Here is a 10,649-nt window from a genome sequence, read left to right on the forward strand (position 1 = left end):
CTCTCCACGTTTTACCACTTTGAACAGGAATGAGGAATTTCAAACTGAATTCACCCAAATCACTGGGCTTCTCTGAGAAGTCAGAAATCAATCAAGCATAACATTCAACCACTAAAATTATTTTTTCTGTTCAGGAATGAAAGTAAATAACTATAATTTGACACATTATTTAAGAAATAATAATGTGCTTTACTATTTTTTCAGTTTTTTTGTAAATCAGTAAATTTGAAAACTCATGGATAACAATAATAACTATATTTTAGCATTAAAAATATCATTTTGGTTAAAGAGCTTCTACATATTGGTGTATTAACCATTGCAGAAACAAAAAAAAGATTTCGGTAACTACCAATACTGTTAATTTAGGACAGCTGTGGCATAAACCTTACTTTGAGTGGTGGTCTAATAAATTTGTTAATCACTGTACATCCCAGACATCTTTTAAAAATGTTCACTAAAAGTCTGTAATCTTATTCTTAACATTTCAGTAACATCATTAAATTGTTTAGGGTTCTCAGCCATAAATGGGCCATCAAGATTGGACCAAAGTCCTAGACTGAGAACCCTGTGAGTATGGTGTTTGGTCAGAAAAAAAAGAATATCTCTCCAGCCTTCCAGTTCTGTTGCTCTTCATATATTAAAATAATATGGCAAAGGCCCTTTCAGTGCAACTGTACAATATAAGAGTATATAATCACATGAGAATAGGTCATAATTTTGCTCTTTTCAAAGTGCATATGCGTCATAGCTTGGAGACCACTTGTTCATTATTTCTTATGGTGGCGGCCTCTTGATGTGGTAGAACCAAAAATACACCATACAGCTTGTGATGCTTTTTCTGATTTGATTTTTTCAACATATACATTTCCACCACTTGTTCCAGTCCAGTTTCATATGAAACGGCATAATTTATAATGTCTGAATCATCGTCTTCTACAGGACAGGGAGCAAACTTTAAATGGATGACAAAAGAACAATCATCAAACCACAGACAATTAAGTTAGCACAAATAGAGAAATAAACATGCCGAAGTAGACTGTACTGGCACAAATAGAATAAAAACAAATAAAACTGTAGCTGTATTTGATGAATCACTGCCATCAACACTTTTGCTTGCATCTTCTCCCAGCAGATCCCAAACCAGGTAATAAAAGCTTTTAATCAAAGTTTTGTTTCTATTCAGGTGTCCACCGTTAACTGGAGAGAGAAACAGCACTTCAGTTACAATCATTCAACACACAGACATCCTATGGAGATGTAATGACAGTGCAACAGAAAATGCTGTCTTTAAATGGAGAAATGTATCACCCCCATACAGTAATGTCGAGAGCAGGCTAAAGGGCAATTTCACCAACAACAGCCAATAAATTCTGCTAAATGTTTTGTTTTAAAGTATACAATCTGCACTTAAATCAACATCCATGATGTGAGCCTTTGTTTGATCGAGTTAGCAGTTAAAAGACGTGAAATGGCTTTTCTACCAGCTTTGATGAGGAAATCAAATGTGTCTTGTGTTTTAGTCACTTCAACATAGAATAAGGTCATCCAAACAAAATAAAAACACTGGCCTGGCTTAAACCAAGATTTAGAGCATCAATAATCATAATAAAGATCAATTTTCCACTTTCCATCAGGGTGCGAAAGGTTATAAACCACATCATGCATCCAAACTCAACATGGGAACATTAACCATTTGATTTACTAACAATTGACAACAACTGCAATGATAGCGGCAAGATGGCTGAGAAAGTAAGAGAAGCGAGGACTGTACATGTTAATGAAGACCTTCCTTCCTTTACTAGTTATTATTTTAGGTAATGGCTATTTTTGGATATGTTACAAGCAAAGAGGTTGTATAGGCCATGTAGAACAGAAGAATATGTCACAGCCATGCACAACTTTAACTTTATTTTAAACAGGTATCCCAATACAGAACCATATACTGGAGGACTATCCTACAAATAAATGTGTTAGCTTGTGCTTTATGGAACACATTTGCACAAAGATAGACCAATTTCTGCCTTTAATTCATGATTCTGATCTATTCTATGTGACTATCACCTGGCCCCCTGAGGTGCATATGAGCACTGAGTTGTGCCGTCGCTGTGATCTATCATAAACAGCTAAATGTTTTATCATGAAGCTAGATATCAGACATGTCCTCCACTAAGAATGCTTGAGTTTGGATGTGAAGTAACATAAAATGACACTCACAAATCAGCCTACAAACACTTAAGAATTAAATCTATTTTCTGTTGGATTTAGCTTCCACTTCAATCACTTCATCTCCCTTCAGCCTCCATGTTATTTTCTTCTAAATTCTTATCTTTTTGTCTCTTGAAAGTCAAGTTACACTGTCTGTCATAATATCAGCTGTATTGACAATTAAGAGCAGTTCACTGGATACAGTAGTCTCCAGTATCTTTTCTGGTAGATCTTTTTTTAAAGCAGGCAGTTTGAGAAGTTAAAGTTCATGTATTACTGTTATATAACTGGTGTTGGTTTGATTACAGTAGGTGTGTTAAATCAGTGCACTGTAAGCTTTGGTATATATAGCTTTAGAGCTTCATGCTTGACTTTGACACCTAATCTCAAAGCCCCGCTTTCACTCAGAACTAAGTGATTAATGGGATTAATCTCAAAAATATGTGGCTTAAAATTCGACTGTTTTCTATGTTAAAATAAATCTGACGGATTGCAAATTTTGGAGTCTATTTTAGCTTCACATACCATGTGCTTTTCTAATTTTTCTAAAGATTTGGACAAAAAAAGCACATATTAAGGCTTACGTGTGGCTCATATGCTCTATTAATTTTAACAACCTTTTTAAACTTAGTCTTAGTCTGTATATTAACTGTTTGTTTGTTTTTTGACTAAGTCACATTTTAGTCATTTTTAGCCTTTACAGTTTTGTCTAGTTTTAGTTGAGGAAAACAAAAACATTTCAGTCAAGGCATTAATTTGCTTTGTAAGAATTTAAGTTAGCTGTCAAAATGAATCACATACATTGGGATTAACTAAGATTCAAGATAGGTACATGCATTTTTTTCAAATCATGATTAATTTCATACATTATTGTCCCTTTCAGCACACTTAGGTTAATCCAATGCAGTGCCTCCCTGAAACTACAATGATGTAAAATATATCCACCATTCCTCCTAAATGTCTCATCTCAGTTCTTAAAAACTCAGACCAGTGGTTCTCAACTGGTGGGCTGGGACCCTAAAGTGGGTCATGGAGCTATTTTCAGTGGGTGTCTGGAAAAAAATGGTGGCTAAAGATCCAGAAAGTACTACAGTGCTTAGTGAACATGCATCCATACATTTTATTTACGTCTCTTTCATCATAAAAATGGCTAAATTCAAATGATCCCCAATATTCCAACTCATGCCTCTCCTTTACTTGCAATACCAAAGCTGATATCCCCACGATAATGACATCATTTCTCAAGATCTCTGGAAATTGGTCAGAAATCCCTTGTAATCATGAGGAAATGGGGCTCAAAACATGTGAGTTTTCTCCTTTCTCTTATTTCACTCATAGAGCTTGTTCCATCCAAGATCCAAACTGCACATTATTAACTAAATGAACATGTTTTTGAACCACTGTCCTACATTTTTTTACCTTTTCACTGTTCCTTTAATTCCTTTTAAATCCATTAGTTTTTTTTCCATGGCAAAATTCATGTTAAAATCTTCAATCTACCTATAAAAGCAGGTCTGTATCCAAACAGGAAGTCAATTACCCTTTGTTAGAGACAGTAGAAAAATAAAAAATGACAAAAAAAGTGCTAAATGCAAAATAATTGAATTTTGAAATGTGATTAAAAGCATGCAATTGATTGCAATTGACTCCGGAAATTCTGAAATACATCAATCTTTGACAGCTCTAAATTTAATCTAAATTTAATGCAAGACACCACAGTCATAGGCCAGCCTTGATCAGCTGACAGCCAGCTGATCCCACTTATCGCCTCCCAGCTCCCACAGACAGTCACAGCTCTTTTTCTCAACGGTGTATGTAAATATGACATACTTCTCACTAATCCCTGCTTCAATAATGCTGATGACCACGCTGCTGCTGGCAAAGCTTAACCTCCTCCATCCCAGCCTCATCATTTAATAATAATAATAATAATAATAATAATAATATCTCTAATTTACATAGCGCCTTTCAAGAAACCCAAGGACGCTTTACAGGAACACATATACATGGACAAACTATGTGAGGGGTAGGATGAGTGTGAGGGGTGGTTTAGTGTAGACTGTAAAGTTTGAATAAAGTTGCACCCTCATACTCAGATACCTGCTACTATGGATTAAGTGCTTTTTAACTAGTTTTACTGTGTTCAATATGCACTGTCATAAATGTATCAATACCGGGGTTTCTGGCCATGTGTTTTCCTCGGAAAGTCAAAAAATACAGGGATGCATAATGTTATTGGTATGATATCGGTATTGGCAGATATGAACATTTCTGCTGATATTAACCAACCAATGTTTTGGCTATAAAAATCTGCCTGTATCAGCTGTTAATATTGGCTGTACAAACAAACAAGTTATTAAGCTGGACCAACAGACCTACGTCAGCTGCAGTCTGTTCATTTATCAGCCTTCCTTACATTATTCCTTTGAGGGACTACAATTTGTTCATTTTTTTCATCCTCAAACTTGAAATTGTGTGTTTCAAGGACTGAAGATTTAGGTCTGAACCACATTGAAAGACTGGTATTGAAATAACTATCCACTAAGGTTTATTTCTAAATATCTCTATATCAGATTTCGGGAAAAATCCAATATTGTGCATCCCTAGAAAATATAATTGATTTTGAATGCCTCTTTTAAGGATTTCTGATGAAAACTTAACCTAATTAATCTGAGATTTTATCACCAAAGATCTATTTTTAGCTAGTCTTAGTCTAGTCCTCTTCATGGAAAAAATGTAGTTGATGAAATTACTACTGAACCTCATGCACGTCTTCATAGTCTGCAGCCATATTAAGTGTCCAAATGGCAGTAACCTCTCTAACATGATGCAAGTCTTATGAAGCAATCACAGCTATTCAAACAGTACATGAACAAGGAGTGACACCAAATTCTGCAAAAGTCAACAAAATGACTTTATTGCTTTTCTGATGGATTTTAAATGTCACTGCTCGACAGCTACAGGCACCGTGTATGCGAGCTTAAAAAACACATTTACACCCTTAAAATGAAAATATACCATTTCTCATCGGTGACCTGTCAGAACAGAGGTCCTGTTGTCTGCCATTAACGGAGCGCTGCCCAACATCCACTGAATATTAATGGAGCCTTCCCCTGGATCATCAGAGTGTGTGCATTTAATTCACAATCCTATCTGCATCTTCTAGGGCACAGGCTGAGTGTGCGTGTGCATACTGTGTGTGTCTCTGAGCTGCTGTGGGTTGGTTCATTAGAGAGGACATCTTTTGAGTTCAAGGCCTGTCACACTCTCTGCTTGAGATGACTTCTATTGCTACATGTGTGTCTAATTAAGCAGTCATCAATAAAAGCAATGAAAGGCAAATTATGGATACATGACAAGCAGGGAGAAACAGGACACTATAGGAGCCAAACTGAGAAGAGCAGCAGGGTTGATTGACAGCCTACATGATGAGCTGATCCCAATTAAATCACATGAATCTCATCTTGTTAGCAGCATGCTCCAGACGACACACTACTGATGCTAAATGCTCAAACTAAACACTGATCATGTCAGGATGTGTGACAGCTTTTCAACAGGCAAGGCCAATCGAAGGCTCGCGCTGAAAAGGAAGAAAATGTGCCCTATAGCAACAAAGTGGCACGAGGATTTACACTGAAATCTCATTTCCCCCAATTGTGACAGTGCGCCAAGATGGAAAACGTGCGCAATGTGCGAAGTCACCAAAGCGTTCAGGTTGCGCACACATCAAAGCAACGATAGAGATGGGAGGAAAAAAATCTCCAGTCACGTTTAGGAAGGAGGAGGTGAACATATGTCTTACCTCAAAGACTCGATGCAAGCACCGGAATTATGATGGTGACGATGATGATGATGATGGCCCGTCCATGTATCTAAACGCGATTCTTCTTCTTTTCTATCCTCTGCCGGCGTGTCGATGATGTTCAAACTAGGCCATTTCTTCCCGGATCGCAATTATTTCTCAGGAGGGCAACGCGTCGCAGGCTCTCGCACATCAGTACACCTTCTCGGTGTCTGTCTTTCTCCGGCTTTTCCAAAAAAAGCACACCTCATACTGCCCCCTCCTCCTCCTCCTCTCATCCCTCTCTGACAACACCCAGCGCTGCTTCTTATCCACAGATATTTGACTTTAATTATGTTGAGATGCAGCGGTGAGGGCAATTCAAACAGGAGGGGGGCTAAAAAAAAAAACGGCGCTCACAGTGAAATAAATGCGTAACGCTACAGCGTCAAGACTCGACGCGTTGCTTCAAAAGTCAACGCAGTGATCTGTCCTCTTTTCCCCATATGTCCATGCTGGTTATAATCCACCGTGGCTGCCCCGCTGCAGCGTCAGGGCCTTCCGAAAATAACACACGGATTTTCTTTGAGTTCAAATGTAAAACAGCGCTCTACAGACACCCGACAAAATCAGGTGTCCAATCTCTTCCTTGCGCGCGTGCGTGGTGCTCTCTCCTGGTTTCACTTGGTATCTGATGCTCGTAACACAAAATAGAGACTCAGAGAGAGAAACAGCGCGGGGATCTTCCGTTTAGCCTTCATGGTTTTTACAACAGCCACCATAAATGCTTAAAATACACGGCTGCAGTGGTTTTATTTTGAAGCCCGGAGCCTGCACTGAAGAGGATCCCACGGCTCGTGCCACAGCAGCCTCGCTCGCTCTCTCTCTCTCTCCTCTCGCTCCCTCTCTCTCTCTGTCAGTGCAGTCTCTCTCGCTTATAGGACACCACTTGCAATATTTCAATCTCACAGCTAGTTGTCATGACGAGGAGGTGCGACGCATAAATCAATGAACAGGCGCCTGCTCAGCTGCTATCGTCATACGAAAGGGAAAAAAATCAGCATGTGAACACGGGGTAGAGATTTGCTTTGATTGTTTTTTGATGAGGATCTGCACCACGCTGACGTCAGAGCGGTTTTTTTTCTGATTGGCGCCAGAGAGCCATTTATTTCACAGCCTTTAACAAATCACTTATTTCAGTAATGTGTGGGAGACATCGACAAAATAATATATAAATATACCACTCAATCACTGCAAAACATGTCAAATATATATAATATACAGTCCCATAAAATAACTGGAAATGTATTTCCAATTTTTCAGATATTTTAATGTAAATTAAAAAAAAAAAACTCTAAGATGGGGTCTGGCTAGTTCCCAGTTTTAGATTTTTATTTATTTATTTATTTTTTTTTTTTTTTTTTTGGGCAATGAACTTTGTTCATTGACAAAGTCTGGCTGTTGCATTCATTAAATAACCACACAGCAAACATTACAGACTAATAAACATTTTATAAATGAATCTGAGATAAAGGTCTGGGGTCTAATTCAGGATTAAATTGTGTGTAGACCTGTTGTAAAAACAGTTACATGAACAATCACACACTCTAACTTCGTTAGCTTTGGCTAAAGCTATTATAGCTGCACTAGCTACGTAATTAATGTAACTAGGCCACATAAGCCAATGTAGCTTAGTTAGCTTTATTAGCCCAAGCTTTAGCAAATTTAGCTTAAGCTAATGCAGCTACATAGGTAATGTACCTATGTAGCTAACTTACATAGCCTTTTTGAGAGCTTAGCTTTTAGTACGTTAGCTAAATTAGTGACATTGCTCCGTTATTTAGAGGTAAGTTAGCATTAGCAGCGTAAGCTTTTGCAAACATAGCTTAAGCTTACCTAGCTACATAGAAAATGTATATATTTAGCTGTTTTGTGAATTATCTTTAGCTATATTAGCTACATAGCTATGTTATCTACTCAGCTTACACCGCTAACTGTGCTAACTGTGCTGTGTAGGCTACGCTTGGGTACAGTTTCTCAGCAGAAATTTGCGAGTTTTTGGTAAAAATGGGCCACAAAACAATGTCGGATGTCGGAAAAAAATTAAAGCATTTTTCTTCATACCTAGAAAGCCTCTGTGTTTACGTCACTGTTTTGTAATGCAAGAGTTTGTAACCAGCAGCCAAAGCTTGCATTGAAAAATAGTGACAAAAACAGAGAGCAACATTTAAGAGGTTATATAATTCTATTTGAATTTAGGCTGATTCATTAAATACTGTGACACAGGGAACTGGTAACGTTTAAGACACAATACATGTACATTTATACAGTGTGTGTTACTGAAACTGTAAGGCTTTGTTCTGTTACAAATGTAACTGAGAAATCCAAAACATTTCCTTAAGCATTTTCCTTAAACTGAAGTTCTATAATTCCTACATTCTGGTGGGATGTGCAAACTAGGAACCCTCCTGCTGTGAGGGCATGGTGCTAACCACTGCACCACTATGCAGCCCCAGTAATTTCCATTAGGTGAAACAAGTTGCAGATTTCTTAATGTATAAAATCTACCCCTTAAAGAGTCCCTGCTCCGAGGGGAGTAGAGGCCCAGGAACAGTGGGGGTGGGGCTGCAGTGCTGAAGATTTCTGATTGGTAAATAGGTCAACACCGATGACTCTTACACCCAGATCATTAGTATTCTTATGCTGAAGCCTTTAGGAGGAGAGATGAAATATCTTCAAAAACCTTGACCAAGTCCAGCTGACTCATTTAGATGAGGCTTTGGATAACTCCTTTATCTAAGTGAGTAGGTCATATTTCTTTCTGGTTTTAGCAGGCAACATCACACCACTCCAGTTTTAACTTCCCTGCATTGTCTCCCTGTAAGTTTTGAAATTGATTTTGAGATTGAGCTTACTCATTGCTTTCAAAGCACTTAAGGGTGTGGCCCCGAGCTACTTAACAGAACTTTTAACCCTCTACGAGTCAGCCTCAGATCCTCAGGCGGGAGCTTACTGGTCATTCCAAAGTCAAGGGCCCCTCGACTTTGGAACAACCTGACTGACGAGATAAGACATGCAGACGCACTGATGTCTTTTTAACCCCTTCTTAAAACCAATTTTTACTGACTTGCTTTTATGTGGTGTCTACTACTGTCTTTACTGTCTCCTCTCTTTTCTAACCAGTTCTCTCTTTAAAAATGTTCTACTCCTTTCAATTTTGTCTTAGGGCTTTTATGTCTGCTCTTCTCTGCTCTGTATTTTATGCTTTGTTTGTTTGTTTCTGCCTCTATATCTCCACTCCTATTCAATTTGTGAGCCCTTACCCCTGAATTGTTTCCTCGCATGCAGCCAAAAGATGCCAAAAAGCTGGTGGATGATCCTACCTAACTACAAATTGCAATCACAATACTTCTGATACAAATTTCAGCCACTGAGTAAAAACATACAAAAAGTAATGAGTGAGCAAAAAGAGTGAGAGGGATGGTGGCACAAGTTTCTCTGAAGGGTCAAAGAATTTCCACCATGGCAAGAAAACCATTCATCTACTGTAGCCTGTTGTCCAAATTTCCTCTCTTGGGCTTTGGTGCTGATTTTTCAGGTGCAGCTGCAGAGTGGGGAGTGTAGATTTGGTGACCTCAGCATTCATCTCAGCTTTTAGTTGATGATATGCCTCACATAGCTTCACTGCCCTGTGACCGAAGTAACTCTGCTGGAAAATTGCAAATGTCTTCCTGTGGTTGGAAGTTAAAGAGTCAACAGTGAGCCTGAAATCCAGAGGCACATTAGTGTGACATCCACAGTGATGTGGGTGTTATAGAGGGTAAAGGGGAGCTGAATCTGAGCATTACATTTTAATGCTCATTGATCTTTTTGTCCAATTGAGAAATTGATGACACAAAGCCAGAAACAAGCTCTCCTCAGCAGGCGATGACTCTCCTTTGGATTACAGAGCTCAGAGCTCGTGTGTCTTTGTGCTCTTGCCTCTGGGACTCCTCCTGGGCATGTCCAACTGGAAGGTGATATGTGGAAGACCCAGGATACACACGAGGGATGAAATATCCTATTCAGCGTGGGAATGCCTCCTGGTAGGTGGAAGATCTAGGAAAGAAGGAGGATGGTTGCTCTTTTTAGCCTTATTCCCACACAACCTGAAGCACCATTTATGCTAAGGAGGGCTGGATGGATAAATAGTCAAAGGACTCATGTGATTTAATATGATAAGGTCCATTTTTTTTGTGGATTTCTACCCTGGAATTTAATATTATTTTACCACACATGTATTTTTTTCTTCTTTATACTGTGCTTTTATTTAGCGATGATTCATGTTATTCTGTGGGGAAACACTGCTCTACTGTAGAATCCACCAAGGATTATATTTACAATTTCCTTTCAGTTGAAAACACAATAACACACTAATTCACCTTTAACCACTAAGTATAAAAAACAATTTATGCTTGCCTGATTTGACACAAGAACAAAATAAATGATAAATCTGAGTGTCATTTGGTCTGTGCTTCCAAGTTTCTATTTGGAAAACAGAAAAAGAAATTCTTAGATTGATATCACAGATGATTGTTAACTACAGGATCTAAAACTGTTTTAGGTCAAATAAAAGTCTTTATCTGTCATGTGTTGACAGATATAAGTAGTTATGGTCTCTTTT

The 10,649-nt window shown here is 38.3% G+C and overlaps 1 protein-coding gene across 3 annotated transcripts in view; it reads right to left on the bottom strand.

The window, feature by feature from the left end:
• nlgn2b (neuroligin 2b) overlaps nucleotides 1-6,810 on the bottom strand; it is a 139,589-nt gene extending 132,779 nt beyond the window's left edge. For all 3 annotated transcript variants that reach the window (XR_005992686.1, XM_041801832.1, XM_041801831.1), the window contains exon 1: nucleotides 6,008-6,810. The gene's annotated coding sequence lies outside the window, so the exon portion shown is untranslated. The remainder of the gene's footprint in view (nucleotides 1-6,007) is intronic.
• Between the last annotated feature and the right edge of the window lie 3,839 nt (nucleotides 6,811-10,649).

This window comes from Cheilinus undulatus, linkage group 12 (assembly GCF_018320785.1).
Source record: "Cheilinus undulatus linkage group 12, ASM1832078v1, whole genome shotgun sequence".
NCBI lineage: Eukaryota > Metazoa > Chordata > Actinopteri > Labriformes > Labridae > Cheilinus > Cheilinus undulatus.